Raw genomic sequence first — 13,584 nt, forward strand, 5'->3', positions numbered from 1 at the left:
AAATTAAAGTGAATATTTAGTGCCCTTTGTGGCTGGACTATAATTTACACAAGGCAAGACTGTCACATAATGAATCTGATTTTTCTGTGGGATTTGTGAAATCAGTCTCATTCCTTTATAATCACACTTTGCATATTATATTGTGTATTTTAAAATAATTCCTGTGTTTAAAAAGTGCCCCTGGCTTCTCCTCCTCGCTGCTCCGCGCCGTCCTCGCGGGGAGTCAAGCTAGGGTGAGGGACAGGCCCAGCGGCGGCCACGGCGGCAGGGCGGGGGCGCGGGGCAGGCGGCCGCACTCGGGGGAGGCGCCGGGGCCCGCCCTCCTCCGGGGCTGAGCCGGGCGGGGGCCGGGGCCGGCGCGGGGCGGGGAGAGCCGCCTGGCCCCTCCCCTCCCCAAAGTTGCCATCTCCCCCGGGGCCGGACAGTCTTATGATCCAGCGATCCTCCTGGGGAGGCCGGGCAGGGGAGAGGGCGCGGGCACCGAGCAGCCGGGGCAGAGGGCAGGCGCGGCGACCGGGGCCGGGCCGGGGATCCGGGCCACGACCGAGGCGGCGGCAGCGCCCTGGGCCCGCCGACCCCTCCCCTCCAGTGAGGGGAGCTGCTGCATGGGGGGGGGGGCGGCCCTGCTGCGCTGAGCGGCGGCGACGGCGGCGGACCCCCCAGGCGGGCTGGGGCTGAGCCCGGGGCCGGGGCTGGGGATCCAGGGGGACCATGCCCGGAGGCCGGCCGGCCGCAGCATGGCTCATGGGCCTGGCGCGCTGATGCTCAAGTGCGTGATGGTTGGCGACGGGGCTGTGGGCAAGACGTGCCTGCTCATGAGCTATGCCAACGACGCCTTCCCGGAGGAGTACATGCCCACCGTCTTCGACCACTACGAAGTCAGCGTTACCTTGGGGCGCAAGCAGTACCTCCTGGGACTCTATGACAGGGCCGGACAGGAAGACTATGATCGTCTGAGGCCTTTATCTTATCCAATGACTGATGTCTTCCTCATATGCTTCTCTGTGGTAAACCCAGCCTCATTTCAAAATGTGAAAGAGGAATGGGTACCAGAACTTAAGGAATATGCACCAAATGTACCCTTTTTATTAATAGGAACTCAGATTGATCTCTGAGATGACCCCAAAACTTTAGCAAGACTGAATGATATGAAAGAAAAACCTATATGTGTGGAACAAGGACAGAAACTAGCAAAAGAGATAGGAGCATGCTGCTATATGGAATGTTCAGCTTTAACCCAGAAGGGACTGAAGACTGTTTTCGATGAGGCTATCATAGCCATTTTAACTCCAAAGAAACACACGGTTAAAAAAAGAATAGGATCAAGATGTATAAACTGTTGTTTGATTACTTGAGACACATCTTCAGTGGCCAAGGAAACTCAATTTCTCTCAGAAAGTGTGTGAAATGGTACAGCTTATCAGACTTCTCATAGATAATGAAGCAGTTTAAAACTTGAAAGAAAAAAAACAACTGTCCTCAGAATTCTATCAAGTTCATTAAGAATGTTTCTTAAAGGTCTAAGAAGCAGCAAACAGCATCTGAAGCCACAATCTATTATAAATACTTTATTTCAACTAGAAGGTACAATCTCTCAGGGGTTTCATAGTTTAAAAAGCTACAATCACATCATGTTGAAACTACATTAAAAAAAAAACAGTGCTGTAAATGGAACTGCTTGGCTTTGACCACACACATTTCTGCACAGCCCTGTGGAATCTGCACAAAGAAATATCTTCTCCGTTTGCTCTAATTAATTGTTCTTGTATGTAAGTTGCTTTCTATTCCAGTATATCCAGAGTGGTGAAATAACAAGGCCAGCCACGTAGCCAAAGGTCGCTCCAAGCCTACAGGAGATGGGCCAAACCTGAGGAAAACAATGTATGAGATCAAAAAAGAACAAATGTTTTATTATTACTTGAGCACAAGTTAAGTGTAACCTAAATATTTCTATATTAAAGCTTAATGTGCTTTCTTAAAGAATGCCAAAAGTGTAATAAGGTCATAACTGCATTATCATGACACTAAAAATGTACACATTTTAGTTAATGTGCATTAAACTGTAACAAGGCTTCTGACAATTGTAGATTTAGTTTGATGCTCCCCAAACTGCATGAGAAACATGCTGAAATTACAAATTACAATTTTGGGTCAGAAAAAAAAAGTGCCCCTAATGGTTTAATGTTAATAGGTCAAACCCATGGGATCAGGGAAAAGAGTAATGCCATATAACGGAACTTAAATTTTTGCTCTTAATCCTGCTGTCAGATATATGTTACACACACACACCTTAAATTCTGTGAACCAATTAATGTGCATCTATATTTAGATCTAAATTTTTTGCATATGTTGCCATTTTTTTAATTTAGTCTAATGGATTTCAGTCTACCTGGAGATTTCCTTTGTCCATAAGATCCTGTAGTCAATAAAAATTTCCCCACAAAGATAAAAACTCTGTGCCAAACAAATATTCCTAGAACAAAATACTTCCTAGGTACTCACCATTAAGGAAAGCATGGAGTGAAGAACAGTTGTGTTGACCCAGCATCTCCTTTTCCCTAAGTTCTTATACTTCTGTAAATGGACTGTCACTGCCTGATTCATGTGCCCCTGTTCATGCTGAAGCTGCTACCATTCACCAGTCCACTGCTGGGATGTGTCAAAAGCCATTTCTGTTGCATCTTGTTAGTCTCTTCTTCCCTTTAAGCTTAATTGTCAACTACCTTGGTTTTGCCCATTTGTTATATTTTGTTTACTTTACTCTTACCTATGGAAGTTATTTCACCCTAAATATAAACCCTTTGGATATTAGGCTATATCCATCTCCACATTCACCTTAAAAATAGTTTAGGAATCATTTGGGTAATTTTCATTGAGTGTGGGCAGTTCAACAAATATGGAATACATTCTTGGTCTTGAAATTTAGTGGGTAATGCCCCCAGAATGCCCCTCAAAATTTGGACAACAGTTCTACCCACTACTTCCAGTGTGCCTGGATAACTCACATTCCATACATTTTGTCTTCTTACATATAAAGGTGGGGAAACATTATATGAACACACACACAAGGTATGTGTACTTGGATCACTGCAGATGATGTCCAAATGAGAGACTTTATTCCTCACATTCTGAACTATGAACTCCTGACTTAGAAACAGTTGTCATGAGAGTGATTGTTAATTACTTATTCTGTTCAGGGTGTGGGGCTAATTGCTTCATTTTATTAGATGAACTCACATGTGTATACTGATATTAATAGAATGCCATTCAAAACTGCTGTTGGATCTAAGGAAGTAGGATGAATCTCTAACTTTGTCCTTTGTTTCCTCATGTTATGTCTTGGCATGTACACATTCTCTTTGAAGGAGGGCTGTGATTGATGCTCGAGTCTCGGGGCCCATGAGTTTCTATTAAAGCCTGTTTTTATTAAACCCAATTTGTAGAATGTTTAGTGCATATATCAGTGAACAATGGAGCAACACTAGACAATTGTTTTTTGCCTGTTTATTACTACTGAGGAGCTGGTTGTAATTTGTTTACATTCCAGTGTTGTATAAGAGGTAGTGTGGCAAACAGTCATAGCCCAGATTCTGGGTTCTCTATGGCAACTCACCATGGCTAGATGTTATGTTTGCTGGCCTGATGACTAGATAACAGGCATAACAACACTTTTATTTGCTGCCTCTTACTTAATTTTTAGAAAAGGACACACTTTGCTACACACCCCTCTATGCATTTAGTGATTTGTATCACTCATTTCTAGTTAAACTAGCTGATAAATACAAAGAAGGCCCAAATTTCTTTTATTCATTCTCTAGGCTAAGTATGTCAACTCTGATCATCCATTGAATATCCCTGTCATGTAAAGTACATAGATAAAAAAGATAGGAAGAATTAAGGAAAGGTAATTTTAGCCATAAATTCTGTAAAAGATAATAAACTTAAAGATCTTTCTAACCCAGACAGCTGATTTTATCTCCTGCATAGTTTTTTTTTTTTTAGGTTTTCTTGAGTCCTCTCCTTTTCTCTTCCCTCTCATTTACTGTGTAATATTTTAGATACACAGACAAGGACCTGAGGCAGGAACCATATGGCTTGTTGGAAGAATCACTAGAAAATGAGCTAGAAGAAGAAAGGAAGATGAAGCTTCAGGACAGGGGCTTAGCTAAGGGTTTTGTTCTGTGTGTGATGGGATCCAACTTAAAATTTTTAAATGCTACCACACCTGTCCTGAAGAGTGGAAACAAGGGACTAGGTAGAGGCTCTCCTGTGAGTTATTGGAATCATGACTGACAGTAATATGAGATGGTAGCTGTGCATGTGTTGAGAAGTGGCCTTGTTGTGGTTATATTTGAAACTGGATCTGCAGAACTTGCAAATAGAATAAATATATTTGGAATAAGAAAAGTAACAAACCCCATTCCTAGATTCAGAGTCTGAACATTTGTGTGAAAGGTGAAACTATCCACTATACCTGTGCAGTTGGTTTTGTTGGGGGGTGTGGAGGCTGAATCAAGAATTGGCCTTGCCATCTATTCAGTTTGAGTTGCCTATTCTATATGTCCAGGTGGAGATGTCAAGGAGGTAGTTGAATGTAGGAATCTGTATCTTAGTTGAAGGATCAAAGTTTAAAGGCACATGTTCAAGATTCTTATTGATAGCAGCTGATTTAAAAAAAAAACTTAGGGCTGGTTGCAGTTACTCAGGGTGAGAATGTGAAGTGAGATCTAGGGTTAAATTCTGATGCACTGAAGGGGATTGGAGAAGGAACGCCATAGGAACAGGTATTTAAGTCAGTTTTTTTTGCTGCTGTGACTAAAAGAGTTGCCAAGAACAATTTTAGAGAAAAAAGCTTTATTTGTGGGCTCACAGTTTCGGAAGTCTCAGTCCAGAAACAGCTGGCTCCATTTCACGGGGCTAGAGATGAGGCAGAACATCATGGCAGAAGAGTTTGGTGGAGGGAAGCTGCTCACAGGATAAACAGGAAGCAGAGAAAGAGAGAGATAGAGTCCACTGCCCAGATATAAATATACCCCAAAGGCATACTCCCAGTGACCACCTCTTCTAGCCACACCCTACCTGCCTTCATTTACCAATCAGTTAATCCCATCAGGAGGCTAATTCATTAATTGTGTTAAGTCTCTCATAACCCAAACATTTCTCCTCTGAACCTTCTTGCTTTGTATCACACGTGAGATTGCAGAAAGGGTACATCCAGGAATTAATTTCATTCAGATTGTAGCTGATTGTTGATTTTGTTGGCTCTCCTTAGTACTCGATTTTTTTTAATGTATAATGATTTAAGAATTTCAGGCTCATGTTGAATGAGATTTTAGTTTCCAACTCTCCATTGTTACCTTGTGCAAACCCCACCTCTTCCACAGCACCAGCCTTATTCCTTGGAGTCCAGTGGCATCTAGGCTGCTGTATCCTCCTTCCCATATCTTTCATGGTCTGCAGAGGCAGAGCTCCCAGGTGCCCCTTCTTGTTTCCTATCCAGTTGACAGTTTATACTGGATCATCTCTGGTCTTCAGAGGTGTTTATTTTGCTCTCAAGTATGGCTAGTTAGTTTCTTTCTTTCTTTTTTATGCCATTTATAATTTATTATTATTGCTGTGCTTTGGGACCCACTCTGCCATGCCTTACTCTCAGAAAGTCTTAATACCTTGAATTTATAGACAATAAAAATCACACTTAATAATTCTTTCGTCATTCCTATTTAGGTATGTGTATGTCTAGGGTTTTTTTTTTTTTGTCACTGTACCAATTATTCCCAGCAGTTGCTTTTCTTCACCTATATATTTCTGCAAGTTAAATGTCTTCTGTAAGTTAGTTTAATATTTAAACCAGAAAAGATTTTTAGCTTATAATCCTAAATTAGTGTTGTGGGACTCTTAGGCAAAAAAGGTGCAATTCAGACCAATCAGCTTATTTTATCTACTCATCAAGACAAGATAAGAATATTTTAGTTTTACTCAATTTATTGTAGCTAATACATAAAGATTGGGTAATGGTAAATTGGAAGCAAATAACATATGCCTAGAATACTTGCTTTAACGTCCTTTTAGTTAACACCATGAAAATTTCTTTAGTAAGTGCTTGTGTATTTACACAGGGTAAATTAAATGTGAGAAATCCTTATCTCTGTAACATGTAAAGATACCTTGACCCCTCCTAAGTACCCCTAAAAGCTGAGCTAAGTAACATGGGGGCATCTGGGGAGAGTTGGGGAAGGATTAATTCTCCTAGGCAGAGCACTCATGCTTCTCAGATGTTTTCCAGATAAATCACATGGTGTGAAGCTGCAGCATACTTTAGATGGCTGTAATGTTAGTGTGTGACAATTAATCCCATTGCCTCCTCCACACACACCTTTTCCCCCCTAAACCAGTGATAACATGTTGACATCTCTGCAATTATAGGATACCAAAATAAAAATTTAGTAAACATAAAGTATTACATCTAAATATAACTAACTGGCATTTACAAAGAGCATTACCCATGTGAAGCATTTATGTGTGTGTGTGTGTGTGTGTGTGTGTGTGTGTAAAATCCTTAAATTTTCCTTTATTGCTATTATGGTAATGCACTAAAAACATTATCCATTTCTTAAAATGTTCTGTGGGGATTACTGTCCTTCTTTTTAGACCCATTCTGTCATGCCATGCTATCAGAAAGTCTTTAGATCTTTAGTTTTAGATTTAAAAAAATCACTTTTAATAGTTTTTTTTTATCATTACTGCTTAGGTGTGTTCGTGTGTGGTTTTCTTTCAGTCAATGTCCCGTTGTATATTAAATTGGAATGAGTTGAACTGGAGCTCAGAAATACTATCTCTTTAAGTTACTGGAACACTATCTTTTGCTACTAGGTTCATGCAGTACTTCTTCAAATAGTTGGAAAACATCTGGGAGTGGTGGCACACACCTGTAATCCCAGTAGTGTGGAGGCTGAAGCAGGAGGATCACAAGTTCAAAGCCAGCCTCAGCAAAAGCAAGGCGCCAAAAAACTCAGTGAGACCCTGTCTCTGAATAAAACATAAAATAGGGCTGGAGATGTGGCTCAGTGTTTGAATGCCTCTGAGTTCAATTCCCAAAAACAAACAAAAAAAAAAAGTTGGAATATTGGTAAGGTGCCCTGCATTGAATCGCTAGTACCAAAAAAAGAAAAAAAAAAAAAAAAACGTTGGAAAGTAGTGAATTTAGAGACAATCACAAAATGATATATTGAGTTTTTCAAGTTATATAATGATGTTTCCAAGTTATATAATGATGTTTCCTAAATACTAATCTATTATTAGTATTCTTGCATTAATGAATGTACATGATAATGTATTAATTTTTATTTGTACTTTAGGGATTTTATGAAATTGTTTCAAATAACTTCATTGCCTTTATAAAAGAAATAGTAACATTGCTGAATTTTTAATGGAATTCTTCATATATGAATGCTTAATACACATCATGTTGCTAATGTTAAAAAGTGTAGGCAGCCTTTAGAAATAACAGAGTTTGTGTTGCTTTGATTAAATGTTTATAGTTTGTTTTCTGTTAAAAGTCCAACTTGGCTGCTTAGGAAGTACTTCCCAGCACTTAGTGATGCAACCATTTGGTGGATTGGCAGTTTAAAAATGGAGATCAGCTTTGAAACTGTGAGTTATATATTATTATGACAGTTTTTTAGGAATTATATATACATTGCTATTCATATTTGATCATGATCTTTTTCTGCTACTAGCAAGTAAAGGAATAAACATTTCTTAAATTGTTGGGTTTAGAATAAAGTCTTATACTTTTAAAACTATTACCAGGAAATGACTTTGTATATAATAGTTTAATAATTCATTGTACTTTAATTTCAGTTAATGCAATATCATATCAACCCAGTAGGGCCAATTTGCTTAATGAACAGTATGTTCCTTGTACCTCTTTCTTTTTTTCAAGAAACAGGTAACATCCTTTTTTACCCTTAAGGTATCTGTAGTGCATTTTGAGCATTTTGAGGCCACATTGTTGAACTCAGTTGAGACAGGTTTATTTTACTTGCTCCCTCCCCTTTCTTACTGGCATTTTGGGAAACTTCGATTATTTAAAATTTGTTTTCAATAAAATGAATACTGAAAACTCTCTCTCTTCTTTAAAAGTCAAGTAAAACCCATAGTTAATTAGGATTCTGTATTGACATAGTGGACTGAAATATGGAGCTAGATAAAGTGCCTCAAATTTCAGTGACTAATAGCCATTTGGTTGGGACAAGGGAAAGTCGGCCACCTGTATTCTGTAATCATAATTTAATTAGAGGTAGTGATATTCAGTGTAATTTGTTAAGGGCACATTCTACCAAAAAAGGGGGGGGGAGAAGAAGAAAGGGAGAGAAAATAATTCTGCCTGAACACTGATAATTTTATATATCTGTAGCTAGATTGTATCAAAAGATAGGGTTTTCATTGCATTGTTTGGCATAAAAATGCCTAAAGGAAGAATATCAATGAAGTGAAGAACTGCTTAAATTTTGAGTTATTAGGATACTAATAATTAATCCTGATCCTATTCCTAATTCTACTGCTTTTCCAATAGTTAAGTATATAAAATTGTATAGACAGCATTATTAGAATTTTGAAAATCTAAATTTCATATTTTTGAGGTCATAATCATTCTTCTCTATTGTCCCTACTGCTGTTTTGATTTTTTTCATTTTCATATCCCAGAAGAACATCATAGAACTTCATTCCTTTCTTTTACTCGTGGCAGTTTGTACACAGATGTTAGTTAAATATTACATGACTTTCCCTAGAAAGGGAAAAAATACCACCTCTTGTACCAGATTTCATAAAAGTTTTACAATATTACAATAAAACTTTTTTTTTTCCCTTGGGCGAGAAGTGTCAAACTTTTAGAAATAAAAATGTTTGTTCTTGTGAATTTCACCAACAATAAATTTGATTTAATCAACTTTTATAGACATTCCATTCTAATTCCCCTGCACTAACTACTTCAGGTGACTCAAGTGGAGGCATTATCAGACATAATGGGCTAGCATGGGCTGCACTGAGTTACCATGTTTTCTGTGCCTAACTCATGCCTAAGTCCTCCTTCATGCAGAGTCGCTGGTGAGTTGTTGGGTCAGGTGGCTCTCAGGGGTGTTCTCCGTGGGGTGGCTCACTCATCCCCAGATTTTATCTTGTGTTACCTCCATCTAGCAAGTTCTATGATGACTACCACAGCAAGGGAAGAGGGCAGGAACTCTGAAATGATTCAACCTGGGAGAGATATACATCACTTCACCCCCCCCCCAGATTTTATTAGCCCCATTGTCTTGCCTAATTTTAAAGGCTGAGACAATTATGATTTTTCTGAATGTCTAGGAGGAGGAGAAAAACCAAAGAAATTGCTGAGAATTACTATTGTCTAAATAAGGCTTATTATAATTCCAGCAGCAGAGCAAAACAGATCAGCATATCCCACCAGGAATGCCATGAATGATGTACAGGTGTGCTACTGATACTTGTTTACTTATAATTGTTGTTTGTTTTTTATTTTTAATTAAAAAAACACATTAATAAGGTGAAAAACATAAATGACTCACATTCTGTGTCTATAGAGAGTACTGCCCTTAGGGCTGTTAGTGGGTCAGCTCCCTGTGCTGAGAGAGCACAATTCTGAAGTATAAATAGTGATCTCTCAGGTGGTCCATAAGGGTGGCAGTCTCAGGCTGAGGGTCCTGGAATACTTACTCTTCCTGTTAATGCAGTCAATCTTGTGTCCTTGGAAGGCTCTCTGAATTGCACCAACTTTTCTCGTGCACTTCCATTTTCAAAGGTCAATACCGAGATTTCTTAGCTGTTTCAGGTTATTGTTATATTTTGATCCAGATAGGCTCTACCCTGTTAGACTAGGAGAGTTAGGTAAATGAAGATAGAGGGACAGTTGTGGAGAAACATTTGGCTACTGCTTCTGTAGTCTCATTTTCTGAGCAAATTAGAGTCTTTGGTTTCTTTCTTGCCCCAAAATAGGAAGGAAAAGAAACAGAAGAACATGAAATTACTTTGTTGAACATGCTGCAAGAGTCAAAAAAAAAAAAAAAGCATGTCTGGAGACTGTGGTTGAACCTACCTGCATGTGATCACTTCTCTACAATTTAAAGTTGCAAACAAAGCTAGTTTCTGATAAAGCTATTTATTTGATTGATCAGTGGAGTCTAATGAGTTAAGAGTTGATAGAATCCAGCCTTCTAAAAGATTAAGAAACTAATTAGGTACTATAATATTGATCCCCTAAAATCAAACTTTTTAAAAATAAAAATATTAAAGAATATTTTTAAATAAAATATTAAATTTTTGTAATGAAACAATTAAAATTATATTTGAATGCTGTTCATGTCTCTGTTTTGAAAACTTCTTGCAATTGGCTTTTTTTTTCTTTTTTGTTATTTTCTGTTACTTTCTAGAGTAAAGCTAGTTTGTTTCTATTGTGGGAAATAGCTCCCAGGTGACATCTCCCTGGGCCATCTCTCTGGCCAAGAACTCACCCCCACCAAGAGCAAGATCCAAAATTTATCCATTTCCACACCAGATCTCTGGAATCTGATTTCTACTTTACTATCATTATGTTTTAATGTAGATTTAATGAAGATTTTTATACAAGTATTAATTTTATGAATCTTTCAATTTAATTTGCTTTCAATTTAATTTTCTCACATTTTCACTTTATATAATAGAAGACATTCATTAATTTTACCATTTAAAGTTTTTGTCAAATATCAGAATCATTAATTTTGTTCATTTCAATTGTTTATTTCTTATTCTACATATTTTTTTCTTTTCTCTCTTCATTTGATTTTCTTTCTTCCTTCAGTTGTTCAGAAATCTTATTTTTAATGGAAATTAATAATCAATGCTTATGCATCATAGAATTAAAATATTTATTTTATGTAAAATTTAGCTATAAATCCCTTAGAATGAAATTAGTGTGGACATAAAGTTGGTTAAATTGCTACAGAAAACTGAAAGTTCCAGAATTACTTGTTTTAAAATACTTTTAGTTGTTCAGGAATATTAAAAATGACTATATTTTAAATATTTTAACTTATCAATTATTAATTTAAAATTACTGATTTTTCCCTAGTTTTACTGTCGTGTTTAAATTTTAAACTTTTCATATGCTTGAAAGTATTTTAGAATGCAGATGCTCTTGAATACATTTACATTTATATATCTTATGTTTATATAAATTATTCCTGCCTGCAATCTATTTTGTCCTTAGTTTTTACTTTTACATATGTTTACATTGTCAACACAATGGATACATCAAGAATGACAGGTTGAAGTGACTTTAGAGTCCCTCGAACTTTTCTTTCCAGAATCAACACCAATCTGGTAGAGTGAGCTTTTCCTAAAGGTCCTGCCTTTCCTTAACCTCTTATGGTTCCTTTATTGGCCTCCTGTTCACTAAGGCTGTTTCCTTGATGGACTGAGCCCAAGCACACCTGGGGGCTTCTGAACACCATGATAAGATCCCAAGACAGTAATGATCTAGTTTTCTGAGTGTGGTCATGATCTGCTGACTCTCTGTCATGACTCCTAGCTGGAATCTCGAATTGGGTTGTGCTGGTTCCAGCACCCTTGTCATTCTTCCTGTGCTGAACAGTCCTCAGGGATATCCAATATAGGAAGAGAGATGAGTGGTCAAGCCATTTAGTAATTCCACCACGGTGAAGAGAAGCTCAAACAACATGATGAGAACTATGTGACTGCCACAATTCTGGGCTCTGGGGACACTACCCTCATAGAATCCAGATGGCAGGCACTAGAGACCTAATGCATCAAGGGGGCTGGCATGGCCCTGCAGGCTCCCAAGGCAAGCTGTGGAATGAGTAGTTTCCAGTGGGCCTTGTGGGCCCTCATTGTGCTTTGGGTTTTATATGGAACAGATGAAAAATCACTGGAAAATTTCACGATAGAGGGTGACATGGTCTGTCTTTTTTTCTCCTATTATATTGAAGATCAGTTTATTCTGGCCACATGTTGACCAAAGTCCTAGTTGCTGATCAATTTTTTAATTTTTTTATTTGCTTTCATTGGTTATACATGACAGTAGAATGCATTGATGCACTTTGATAGATCAAATATAAATCGGGATTGTTAAAAGGCCCCATGGGTTGCTGGTGAAGGAGCAGAGTGAGGAGGCCTAGTGAAGCCTGAGGAGTGCCAGGAGGATATTCCCACACCATGCTGGAGATGGAATGCAGCCAGGGCTACCCTGGGCTAAAGCTCTGTCCAGGAGCCGGGACCCAGGCAAGGCCAAGTTTCTAAGTGCCACTGCCTGACGCCCCACAGATCCTTGGGCTCGGCCAAGGACTGGCTCTACTCCTCAGCAAACCTCCTTGGGAGTTCAGGATCCACCCAGATCTCCCTCGATGATGACAGGAGGAAGCCATCAGGGCAAAGGGTAGTCACACATCCATCCCGCCTGGGGCTGACCCCAGCCTAGGAATGAATCCACCCACTGTCAGATGCCTGCCAGAGCTCAGTATCCATCCTGCATGCACTGATGCCACCTAGTGGCCATTGCAGCCTGGACTTTCTTCTCCCACAGCAATTCCTTTAAATTATAGCTTAATGGTAGTAGAAGTAAAAGAATGCTTTTTTTCTCAATAAGGTTGCATCCTGAGGATTGTGAAAAATTTGTTTACAGTGTCCCAGCAATTAATTTTAAAGAACCTGTTAAAAGATATTGCTGGAAGGTTTTGCCTCAAGGGATGCATAATAGTCCAACTTTATGTAAAAAATTTGTGGGTCAAACGACAGATCCTATAAGAGGTAACTTTTGTGATGCATATATTATTCATTTTATGGATCATATATTATTGGCTTATGCTAATCCAGAAGTGCTTTCAGAAATTTATACTCAGAGGCTTCACTTACATCAATGGATTTGTGCATTTCTCCTCAAAAGATACAAAAATGCCTCCCTTTAAATATTTGGGTCAGAAAATTCAAGTAAGTTGAAATAACCACTAACAATCACCAAAAAAAGGAAATGAGTATATCTCCATTCTCAAAGAAAAACAAGAAAAACATGGATAACCAACAACAATTAGATCTAAATTATTTCTGAATATTCTATTCATGATGGGCATTCTTTCACTCTATAGTGGTCTTCACAAAGGCCTGAAATATATATTCTAGTGCTTGGCTAGCATCTACTCTTCCACAATAGAGGACATGGGAACAATGAATTTGACAGAACACAGTAGATTCATATATTGAGGGATATCAATATTCCTCAAAAATGCTGTGGACAACAGAGTATTGATATTGGGTAAAAGGATCCTGTTTACAATTTGTGAAGTAGGAGACTGTAAAATCATTAATACAATTGTTTTTAGTAATTACCAAGACCACATATTTCTAGGCTAGGTACTTAAAATAAAGGGAATGTGTAAAAAAGATTGTGGAGATGAAAGTTTCTCTAGCTTTCATATTATTTTCAAGAATAGGAATATTTCAAAAGTATAGGATTTAATACTCTTCCATTATAAAGAGGTTATACTTAATCTCACTAGTTAAAATTAAAATTGAATAGAA

General features: G+C 38.3%; 1 pseudogene; it reads left to right on the plus strand.

Moving 5' to 3' along the window:
• Positions 1-731: 731 nt before the first annotated feature.
• LOC144255859 (rho-related GTP-binding protein RhoQ pseudogene) lies at positions 732-2,132 on the plus strand (annotated as a pseudogene).
• The last annotated feature ends 11,452 nt before the right edge of the window (positions 2,133-13,584 follow it).

This window comes from Urocitellus parryii, chromosome 7, assembly GCF_045843805.1.
Source record: "Urocitellus parryii isolate mUroPar1 chromosome 7, mUroPar1.hap1, whole genome shotgun sequence".
NCBI classification, from domain to species: domain Eukaryota; kingdom Metazoa; phylum Chordata; class Mammalia; order Rodentia; family Sciuridae; genus Urocitellus; species Urocitellus parryii.